The sequence below is a fragment of the Rhinatrema bivittatum genome, chromosome 14 (genome assembly GCF_901001135.1).
Source record: "Rhinatrema bivittatum chromosome 14, aRhiBiv1.1, whole genome shotgun sequence".
Lineage (NCBI taxonomy): Eukaryota > Metazoa > Chordata > Amphibia > Gymnophiona > Rhinatrematidae > Rhinatrema > Rhinatrema bivittatum.
The window spans coordinates 47676434-47688802 of record NC_042628.1 but is presented as its reverse complement, the minus strand read 5'-3'; positions in this window follow the sequence as shown (position 1 = coordinate 47688802).

Genomic DNA, 12369 nt, shown 5'->3' with positions numbered 1-12369 from the left:
CATTTGCTCTAATGTAAGTCATCTTAAAGTCAGCCAGTAGCATGCATTATAGCGTGAACAACAGCAGTTGATTTTTATCATGTGTTACAGCAGTTGATTTTTAGCACAGCTTAGTACAGCATAATATAGTAGATGATGGCAGAAAAACACCACTGGCCCATCTGGTCAACCCACACTGGAAAAATAAATTCCAACTGACAACTGTAGAAGCTTGGCCGCTTCTGGACATCAGTCCTTATACAAGTCAGTTTTTTTAATCCTTCCTTGTTATCTACTTTCCTGGGTTGATGAGCACGCTTCATCTAACAACCAGCCCCTCCCCCCATGTCTTTCTAAACAGAATAAACAAGATGGAGTCGGTCCAGAGGGAGGCTACTAAAATGGTCAGTGGTCTTCGTTCTAAAGTATATGGAGGGGTATGTGAGGGAAGAACCTTTAGAAACCATTAAGAAGTTTCTGTTAGAAATGCTAGGCTTTACCGAAGTTGAATTACCAGTGATCAATTCATGTTGTTTTTCCTAAATCAAAAAATGCAAATTTAACTAGATCCGAAATGCCTTTTCAGGAGGATCCTACGAATTTTCTTGAGAATTCCACTTTACAAGTCATAGATTGGGGTACATTATTAGTAACTTTTCTAGTCCTCAGGACTTAAATAAAGTTATGAAAAAACATTTTAGTAAGTACCCTATCCCATTTTTTGATAAACTTGTTAAGATCTTCCCTGGCTTACTTGAACCACCCAAAACCGGCGAAAGGGATTTCTTGCCCTTCGTCAAGAAGTAATATCCCTGGGTTTCTCTTTGTTTTACGTTTCCCGTGTAGGTGTCTGATAAGAATCAGGAGGATCTCTTTAGTTTTTCCATGCCTGAACAACCAAAATGTTTTGTGGAACAAAGGAAACGAGTCACTTCTTCCCCAACATCTAGTTAAGAAATAAAGAATAATGTGCTGGAGTTCTATGTTAAGTCTTTTCCTTTAAAATATGTAATGGATGTCAATCTCCCTTAAAATTTCTGCCTCAAGTCGAAATTTCTAAATTATTGAATGTATTATTATAGTGGAAATGACACAATGATGTGATTTAAGTTTATTTGTTAGTGTTTAGCATTATTATATATTACTAATGTGTCAAGACCACATATTACTGTTACAAACTGATGTTTTGTTTGTATATGAAAATGATAGATAAATAAGTAAAAAAAAAAAAAAAGCGCATATGGGGAGAGACTGATCTAAACATGTATACTGCAGAAGAAAGACAAGATGGGGAGATATGATAAAAATGTTGTTTCATTTTTAGGGGGGTGTTTTCCATGAATTCCATTTCATATGTTTATTTTGGTTCTTTAGTTTTTAAAACAATGAAATAAACGTTAAACCCCCACCAAATAAATGGAAAATAAAAAGAAACAGGGCCAGCTGTGACCCCCACCCATCCCTCTCACCTGGAAAAAAGGGATCAGCAGATGAGGACTAAGCCAAGGCTGAAGCCTGGGCCTTGTGTAGGGCCTAGCCAAGGTCGTGGTGACCTATGGTGGCCTAGGCCTGTGAAAGGCCGAGTCTTCGGCCTAGGCCTAGGCATCAGAAACAGGTTTCCAGGCGTGGGTCCGCCGCCTACCCCCAGGTCTGGAGACTGGGGCCAATGCCTGAAGCACAGCCTGGACCCAGGCCTGACATCAGGACCCCAATACCAGGGCCCAGACTCAGGCCCAACATCAGGGCCCGGTCCAGAAACTTGGTCTCGAGGTCAGTGCCTCAGCCCAGACTCAGACCCAACACTGGGGCCTAGCCCATAGACTGGCTCCCGATGCCAGGACCTCAGCTCAGATCCAGATGACAACGACACCTGGGCCTAGGCCTTATGCTAGAGCCTGGTCTGGAGACTGGGTCTGATGCATGGGCCTCGGCCCGGACCTAGGCCTGACACCAGGGCCTGATCCAATGTCGGGCCTGAGTCCAGACTGAGGCTGAGGCCTAGCATCAGACCTGGGTCCATGCCAAGGCCCAGGTTTTGAAGCCCAGGCTTTGGGACTCAGCATTGGGTCTGGGTCCAGGCCAAGGCCCTGGCATCTGGCCTGTGTCACAACATTGGATCCTCTTCAGAGCACGGTAGGGACAATTTTTGGGGTCTCGAATGAGGTCCCAGCATGTGGCCCAGGCCTTGGCTGAGACCCTGTTGTCATGCTTGGTCCTAGACCTTGGTTCCTGAACCACGGGTCACGCTAGAGAGATAACGTTCCTGGATGGAATAAATGATAGCTTTATGGAGCATTGGTTCAGGAACCGACGAGAGAGGGAGCAATTTTAGATCTAATTCTCAGTGGAGCACAGGATTGGTGAGAGAGGTAACGGTGGTGGGGCCACTTGGCAATAGTGATCATAATATGATCAAATTTGATTTAATGACTGGAAAAGGAACAGTGTGCAAATCCAAGGCTCTCGTGCTAAACTTTCAAAAGGGAAACTTTGATAAAATGAGAAAAATTGTTAGAAAAAAACTGAATGGAGCAGCTACAAAAGTAAAAAATGTCCAAGAGGCGTGGTCATTGTTAAAAAATACCATTCTAGAAGCACAGTCCAGATGTATTCCACACATTAAGAAAGGTGGAAAGAAGGCAAAACGATTACCGGCATGGTTAAAAGGGGAGGTGAAAGAAGCTATTTTAGCCAAAAGATCTTCATTCAAAAATTGGAAGAAGGATCCAACAGAAGAAAATAGGATAAAGCATAAACATTGGCAAGTTAAATGTAAGACATTGATAAGACAGGCTAAGAGAGAATTTGAAAAGAAGTTGGCTGTAGAGGCAAAAACTCACAGTAAAAACTTTTTTAAATATATCCGAAGCAGAAAGCCTGTGAGGGAGTCAGTTGGACCGTTAGATGATCGAGGGGTTTAAAGGGGCACGTAGAGAAGATAAGGCCATCGCGGAAAGATTAAATGATTTCTTTGCTTCGGTGTTTACTGAAGGGATGTTGGGGAGGTACCCGTAATGGAGAAGGTTTTCATGGGTAATGATTCAGATGGACTGAATCAAATCACGGTGAACCTAGAAGATGTGGTAGGCCTGATTGACAAACTGAAGAGAAGTAAATCACCTGGACCGGATGGTATACACCCCAGAGTTCTGAAGGAACTAAAAAATGAAATTTCAGACCTATTAGTAAAAATTTGTAACTTATCATTAAAATCATCCATTGTACCTGAAGACTGGAGGATAGCAAATGTAACCCCAATTTTAAAAAGGGCTCCAGGGGCGATCCGGGAAACTACAGACCGGTTAGCCTGACTTCAGTGCCAGGAAAAATAGTGGAAAGTGTTCTAAACATCAAAATCACAGAACATATAGAAAGACATGGTTTAATGGAACAAAGTCAGCATGGCTTTACCCAGGGCAAGTCTTGCCTCACAAATCTGCTTCACTTTTTTGAAGGAGTTAATAAACATGTGGATAAAGGTGAACCGGTAGATATAGTATACTTGGATTTTCAGAAGGCGTTTGACAAAGTTCCTCATGAGAGGCTTCTAGGAAAAGTAAAAAGTCATGGGATAGGTGGTGATGTCCTTTCGTGGATTGCAAACTGGCTAAAAGACAGGAAACAGAGAGTAGGATTAAATGGGCAATTTTCTCAGTGGAAGGGAGTGGACAGTGGAGTGCCTCAGGGATCTGTATTGGGACCCTTACTGTTCAATATATTTATAATAAATGATCTGGAAAGAAATACGACGAGTGAGATAATCAAATTTGCAGATGACACAAAATTGTGCAGAGTAGTTAAATCACAAGCAGATTGTGATAAATTGCAGGAAGACCTTGTGAGACTGGAAAATTGGGCATCCAAATGGCAGATGAAATTTAATGTGGATAAGTGCAAGGTGATGCATATAGGGAAAAATAACCCATGCTATAATTACACGATGTTGGGTTCCATATTAGGTGCTACAACCCAAGAAAGAGATCTAGGTGTCATAGTGGATAACACATTGAAATCGTCGGTTCAGTGTGCTGCAGCAGTCAAAAAAGCAAACAGAATGTTGGGAATTATTAGAAAAGGAATGATGAATAAAACGGAAAATGTCATAATGCCTCTGTATCGCTCCATGGTGAGACCGCACCTTGAATACTGTGTACAATTCTGGTCGCCGCATCTCAAAAAGATATAATTGCGATGGAGAAGGTACAGAGAAGGGCTACCAAAATGATAAGGGGAATGGAACAACTCCCCTATGAGGAAAGACTAAAGAGGTTAGGACTTTTCAGCTTGGAGAAGAGACGACTGAGGGGGGATATGATAGAGGTGTTTAAAATCATGAGAGGTCTAGAACGGGTAGATGTGAATCGGTTATTTACTCTTTCGGATAGTAGAAGGACTAGGGGACACTCCATGAAGTTAGCATGGGGCACATTTAAAAACTAATCGGAGAAAGTTCTTTTTTACTCAACGCACAATTAAACTCTGGAATTTGTTGCCAGAGAATTTGGTTTGTGCAGTTAGTATAGCTGTGTTTAAAAAAGGATTGGATAAGTTCTTGGAGGAGAAGTCCATTACCTGCTATTAAGTTTACTTAGGGAATAGCCACTGCCATTAACAATGGTTACATGGAATAGACTTAGTTTTTGGGTACTTGCCAGGTTCTTATGGCCTGGATTGGCCACTGTTGGAAACAGGATGCTGGGCTTGATGGACCCTTGGTCTGACCCAGTATGGCATTTTCTTATGTCTTATGTTCTTATGTTCCTGTGTCAGGGTGCAGCTTAGGCAAGATCCTGACCTTGGGCCTATGCCCAGCCCAAGTCCCAGTGTTACACTTGGGCATAAACCAAGGCCCCTGCTTTGGGCTTCAGCCTATTCCCTTGGCGAGGCCCTGGCCTTGGGCCCAATGGATCGCTTTTTTTTATATTGGTTTTCAAAACGAAACATGAAAACCAACAAAGTTTTGTCAGATTTTCAATCGTTCTGCTTTGAGAATGAATGAAACGACATAGGATATTTTGTCTCATTTCCTATTTCGTTTCTCCTGAATGCCCATCTCTAATAGAGACATTTAAATATTTCAAAGTTTTCCATGCATAGGAGGCAAGCCTCTTTCAATGTGAAAGAGGATCTAAAATGAGGAGTCATGGAATGAGATAAACTCAGGAGTAATTTCATGAAACATTTCTTTACAGAGAGGGTGGAGAATGTGTGGAACAGCCTCCCTGTTGAGAAGGACGGCCTCTAAAGGCCTTGCATTCTGTTGAGAAGGCGGCCTCTAAGGCCTTGCATTCTGTTACACACTGGTGTTTTAGTGTGCCCTTGGGCCTCGGCCCAAGCCCAGATCTTATGGGCCGGGCCGCGGGTTGACGGGTGTCCCAGTGTGGCTGACTGTCTGACCCTCTGCCAGGCCTGCAAGCTCCCAAGGCCAACACCCAAGGATGTTGGAAGTTGAATGGTCCTCCGACCATTCCGAGCCCTTTCGGACCTGCTGCTAGGAACAGCATGGAGCACCAGGCCTGGCCTGAGGTTGAGGGCAGACGGGCCTTGACACGTAGACAGGACTATGGTCAATGCGACGGCATCGCAGACGAAGACACTTGGGTTGATGCGACGGCATCACAGATGAAGACACTTGGTTGATGCGACGGCATCACAGACGAAGACACTTGGTGGATGCGACGGCATCACGGACGAAGACACTTGGGTTGATGCACGCGCGCCTTACACAGCCCTTGGAGGCAGGGAAGACGCAGGGAAGAACATCCGGAAAGGCAGGCACATCAGGAAGAACCCCTTGGAGTTCTGGGTTGGGAAGATCTGGACTCCCAGGGTCTGGATGTGACTCTCTCTCCTCCTGGGCGTCAGCTTCCGAGGCAGCCTGCGGTGCTAGGATCCTTGCTTGCAGATCCAGCAAACAGTGATGAAGTGGATGTGACCGGCACAGAGGGGGAGCGAGCCCCGGATGGAAATACCATGGGAGGGAACTATTGCAGCGCTTGCAGTGAGTAGGTTTTAGCTGGGGAAAATCTGCTGGCGTTCTTGTCCTCCTCAAGCTCCAGCTGGCCGAGTCTTCAGCTGTTGAGCAAGCCATTGCCACTGCTGGCAAGACCTTCAGAAGTATCTTTAGATAATATCCGGATGGGTGGACAATGACATTTCCAGTTGGGCCTCAGATATAGTTCTCTTAGTTAGAGGTGTTGCTGAGATGTGTAATGTACAATCTGAAGATATAGCTGTTTTGAAGGAAAAGGTGGAACTTGTGTGTCTTGAATTTGTCCTTAATTCAGGATAAAAACCATAAGAAAATTAAGCAGTTCCAAAGACTCCTGTTTTTTTCTCCTTGAGATTTACAGAAGAAATATTTTGTGGACATCTTGGGGATAACAGATAGAAATATTCCACCTTTGAATAAAATATTTTTCATACCAATTAGACGAAGGTCTATTGAATGAGTTTTCCTATTGTTGTGCTTGCTCACGCAGTAGGCTTGGATGTATCTGCCTTGTTGGATAGCTCTGAAACTGCTATCGAGGAGAGGGGTACTCTTTTGGCCAATTTCATTGTTGAACAAGATCTTAATATGGTTTTGAATTTGTATTTTTGTAAATCACAAGCTATGTATTATGAAAAGGAGATTTGGATATACCTAGATGTGTCTAAATCTACACAGGATAAAAGGAAATTGTTTTTAGTTATGCCACAGGAAGTGTTGGCATTAGGAAGCAACCTTTCTTCATAGATTGATGCAATTGTGGACCCCTGTGCAGTGGTGTAGTTGACTCAGCCGAATGGGCAAACCCATGTGGCCCCTACTGACCGCAGGCAGAAGTGCCTGGGTAGGACTAACTGGAGCTTCACCTATACCAACTGTAGTTCCTGCAGATTGAGCCCTAGTGCGGACAGCCAGCAGGACTTAGGAGGTCCTGGGGCAAGGCGAAAGAGAATGTCCAGGTCCAAGCAAAGATTGGGGCAGGTGGCAGACAGGGAGTCCAGGGCACGAACCAAGGTTGGGGCCAGCAGCAGGCGACAGAATCTGAAAGACGAACCACAATCAGGGCAGGCGGCAAGCAAGCATTAATCAGGTCCAGGAAACGATCAGGGAATCTGTAGCCAAGCCAAGAAGTCAATCTGAAGAAGCAGGAAGGGCCAAGAGAGATAACAGAAGTAGGACACACAAGAAGATGAGGGACACATGACAACCAAGGAGAAGGAATACCAGAGCAACAGCAGGAACCACAGAGGCAGGAAACAAGAGCAAGCAACATGCACTGATAAGCAGGCTACTCGGGAGACATTTTGCGAAGTGAGGAATCCAGGTTCAAGTAGGTATAAGTAGCCAGGGGCTTGTGATGTCATCCCTGGGCAACTGCCGGGCTTTCCCACCAAGGCACAGACAAATAATGCATCCAGGCACACACACGCACCTGAGGCATCCTTCTGCCAGGTCTTAGCTGTGCACGTGCCTGGGTGTCCAATGGCAGCCAAGCAGAGGGCATCCTGTGCCAGTGAGTCTGGGGAGGCAGCTGGGACCTGCAAATGTATCGTTAAGCATACAGGGCATAGATATCACATTTTTTTCCCTGAGCAATTGCGTTTCTTTCTTGATCAAAACCAGGTAGTTGTGAATACCAAAATTGTTGCTCGAATGATGCTGTGATATTTGATTTATAGACCTATTATGCTTTGCCTTTCCTTAGACTTTTCTGTTCTGTTCTCCTCCCTCTTTTGAATTGAGGGCTGATGTTTTGATATTTTATGACTGGGTTTTTGTTTTGCTTCATGTATAACATTTCTGTAGTTTCTTGACAAGTTTATCCTTGTTGTAATTGACAAAAAAAATATATATATATCTATCTAAAGTGTAATATAAAAAAAAGATTTAGATGTGGAGTCGACTGACTAAATTTGAGCATGCCATCTCATCAGTCACCTAAAAAAATATTTAAAACTTATGATTTACAGCTGTAACAAATTCATAGTTCCTTCTGCTGTATGTTACAGTCTCAGCAAGAAAGACCGTTCCTGTGAATTATTTTTATAGACATAGGTAAATATAAGTAATCACTGCTTTTGGGATTACTTCAATCAGTGCTGTAATCCTTTCATTCATGCGAATCCTCATGAGCTGAGTGGTGGTCTGTCCGGACAGAAAAAGCTTCGCAGTGCCAAGGAAAAAAACTCTAACTCCGGAACGGAACCTACAGCATATGTTAAAATGATGGCTTGAGATTTCTAGGAGGGCATTTGTTGCAAAAGAACTTACTAATAAACCTTCTTCTGAGAAGCATACAAAGAATTATAGGGAAGCTTGCGAGCCACTCCGTGTCATGCAGTTCAAAAGCCCTTGTTAGTTCGAGAGTAGGAAATGCAAACACTCAGCACCTTGAATTAAGGCACTATATCAATCTCATATACAGTAAGATGGCAGATTTTTTAATATGGTGTTGAAGCTTCAAGCTGGGCCTGGTGGCTCAGTGGAAGTGCCGTGCGCAGCCGTACGGGGAAAAGGAGCCTTCAATTCCTGAGCCGGGACTCTGCTCCTTGGGGAGGAGCCTTCGTGGACTCTGAGGGGAGAGAGGTCTGTCATCGTGCAATGGCGACACTAGTGGCCAGACTGAGGGTGCCTGCGTTCCAGGCTCCAGAAGGAGCTGTGGTCTGTGGCCCTGGGCCAAGGACTGGGCCTGTGATGACTGGGCTACATGGGAGACAGCAGTGGGGGGAGTTATAAAATGAGTTGAAGCCAGTTCTGAAGCCCACAGCAGGAAGAAACCCCTGGGTTAACAATAACAATAATAATCCTTCACCACGTATCCCTTTGTGGTCTTGTTTTTCTCTGGTACATGCAGTAGGATATGGGGGGTGGGGGCAGGGCAGGGAGAAAAAAGGAAAAATGTAAAGCAGAATTCACTTGATATTGAGACATGAGCAAAGATGACTTAAATGCTTGAAGTTTCTCCCCTCATTTGTTATTCTGGCATAAGGATGTTGGGAAGCTGTGGAGTTGTTATTCTCATAGCAATTGTAATCAGTCGTGCTAGACAAGGGGTGGCCAACTCTGGTTCTCGAGCCATAAAGAGGCCAGGGTTTCAGGATACCCACAATGAATATGCATGAGGTAGATTTGCATACAGTGAAGGCAGCGTGTGCACATCTATCTCATGCATATTCAGTGGGGGAGATCCTGTAAACCTGGCCTGTCTGTGGCTCTCGAGGACTGGAGCTGGCCATCCCTGAGCTATATTTCATGTTATACTTAATAAAAATGATGGCACATTACGCAGCGTATTTTACTGGAAGTATTGAAGAACTTACAATATTTCTGTCACAGCTCATCATACAATCTCACTTTACAGTTTTATTTTGCCCTCCCCATTAATCACATAGGTCAGTGTGAGTTTTTTTGGCTCAGTCCACCTGGGCTAGAAATATTTTCCAGAGGGAGCAGAATTGGAAGATGTGAGCCAGAAACTGGCAAACTTTGCATCGGTGGCCACTGTCCCACGCACTCTTTGTCGAGTGCACAAAACAGGACCCCAGTGCCCTAAGAGGCAGCATTGAGATACCATGGGATGTGATGAATAAATATGATAATAACACTAATAATAGAGTGTGAATGCCTTCGCAAATGTGATAATGCGCAGAGAAAAATGGCAAATGTGTGCCACTGGCACATTTTTATGTGCACTAACTGCCATTTTCGTACACGCAATTTTGCGTTGGTGAAGAGACATGCAAAACTTATGCAAAATCACAAGTCGGCTGAAGAATCATGCAAATCGGTACATTAGCAAATTTTGCATAGCAACATTATAAGGTAGATTTTAAAAGCCGCGCGCAAAAAAACCGCCCATTTAGGTGCATAAGTGATCCAAGCGGGAGCTACGCGAACTTTAAATGGCTGGGAAGGGCGTGCATACGTCGATGTACGCGTACCCAGGAAAAGTAGGTGGGAAAGGGGCAAGGCCTGGAGGCTCCAGAGGCGGGGCCAGCACGGATTCACGTAACTCTGAATTTTCCTCAGCCGGTGCGTGCGTGTTATGTGCTGCAGCTCCTTGTTCAGGCGCAGGATTCTGATGAACATCGGCAGAGGGAGAAAAAGCCTCTTTAATAGCACTCGGTCTGATGATGTCAATTTTACAATGAATACCTCTGAATGGGTCTGTAACACCCCTCCTAACCCCAACCCACCTCCCGAAAACTCACCCCGAATCAAAGTGCCCCCTTACAATGGTCCATAAGAGTATCAGACTGGGCCTTATAAAGAGTTTCTCTCTCTCTCTCCTCCTGCGCCTAACAAGGAGCAGTAGCAAAGGAGCAGTCCTGCATACATCTCCAGACATGCAGGCATAGGTTATAAAATAGCGTGTATTGATGGGCACGGCCTTTTGAAAAATGACCTTTTTGCGAGGAAACATCCCAAAAATCGGTGGTTTTCTGTGAAACTTGTAGTTACTTTTTTTTTTTTTTTTTGGCGATAAAGCGTGAGCTTTTGTACAGATCTTGATGCAAAAAAAAATCACCACACCAAATTAATTTACATATTAAATAAATGCCCTGGTTATCGTGAGAAAGGTTTCTCGTGGCTGACTGCAGATTAGTCCGTCGGCCCTTAGGCTACCGTAAACAGACAAATCTTTTGTACGGGGGCTGCTATTCTGCAGAGCGTCTGGTGGCAGGTAAATATTCTTCAAACACCAGGAAGGGAGAAGACGAAGCTAGGGATATCACAAGAAAGACGTATTGCGGAGGAGCTGAAATTACCGTTCTGCACAGTTGTCCTGACAACGGAACACCGTCATCTTTTTGTAGTCAAAAAAGGAGACTCCACGCAGGGCTCGCCGGTGTGTGTCATCCACGTAGCAGCCAATATATTTTGCTGAAGGGGAAAAAAAGAAAACATTATCAGAATCAGCTGGTTCCAAATTCTTAGGTCACCACTGAGACTCACCTGCCTCAACCTAAACCCCTGGCTAAATTAAATGCTCTTCTTTTTAAGGGCCACAATTGAAAAGAGAATCCAACTGGGTGCAAACCTCACACCCGATTCCGACTTTATTCTAGTATTTTAAAGTTTGCGCTGACAGTCCCTGCTGTAGATTAGTGAGCGGCGGGTGTGCACGCACACTATTTGCTGTGCAGCAGAGGCAGGCAACGTCAGTCCTTGTTCTGCACGCCAGGTGGGTTTTCAGGATATCTATATGCAAACGTGCATGAAAAGCATTTGTCCACAGTGGTCTCTACTACATGCAAATGAATCTCATGCTTATTCATTATGGATATCCCGAAAACCCAACCAACCTGTGGCCCTCGGGGGGACTAGAGTGACCTGCCTCCTGCTGCACAGCATTGTCAGGTTTACTAACTTGGACCATATTTATCTGGAGACATTGGACCGGCCCTGTTTTATTTTATTTATTTATTTATTTATTTATTTATTTATTGTTTATCAATTCTGTTTATGAATGTGCTCCATTTTCTCTAAGTAACGTAGGAGTTACACTGGGGGCTTAACCACAACTGACCCAGCATGTCCAGATAAAATGGATCCATTTGATACTGCTTCACGTAGGATGGGCTGTGCTTGAGGGAGAACTAATTCTTCTTTATAGGTAACTGGGTAACACTCAAACTGTTCTTACCCTCATCTTACACCTTCAAAAGGCCAGTTCTGCCAAAACATTTTATATGAGTGCAAAGTCTGAGGGTATTCTTTTACACACAAAGTTTACACTCATTCTTAAAGTGACAGTACATACGTGCAGTGACAAAATTATCCCAAGAAAAACTTCCAACACACATTTATACCTGCTAACGTGAGCGGGTAGTTTTCTCAAGGACGTTTGTCTGCCTACTGTCTAAAATTAAAGGCGTGAGCTTTAATAATGTCTGCCCAAACCCCGCCCCTTCTCCCGGACTGCCTTTTTCATATGCAGGTAAAAAAAAGCACAAAAAGGGCAATATCCAGTGGTCAGTTTTACAAGAGACCATTTATGTGGGTAAAGCAATGATTTATCCTTGTAAATGGGTTTGAAAATTACCCTCAGAGGCGAGGAGGAAGGGGACTTCTGCAGTCAAAAGTAGTGCTTTGTCTGCCTAGATGGCCCGTTACATGTAAAATGTTCATGCACGGACACTGTGAGGATGACCGCACAGCCCCATATACACACGTGCATGGCCGTGCGGAGAACTACTACAGTATTCTCTAACCTGCATGCATCAGGTACAGTACTTGCAGTTTATAAAATACACATAAGCGTGAATACCTGCAGTGCATTGAAAAAGTGTATTTCAATGTATTGAACATGCATTCTTTTCCTACTTATTTTATAAACATACGTGTGAATAATTTTCAGGCAAAAAAAAAAAGACTTGCTCCCGTAAAACCCTGAT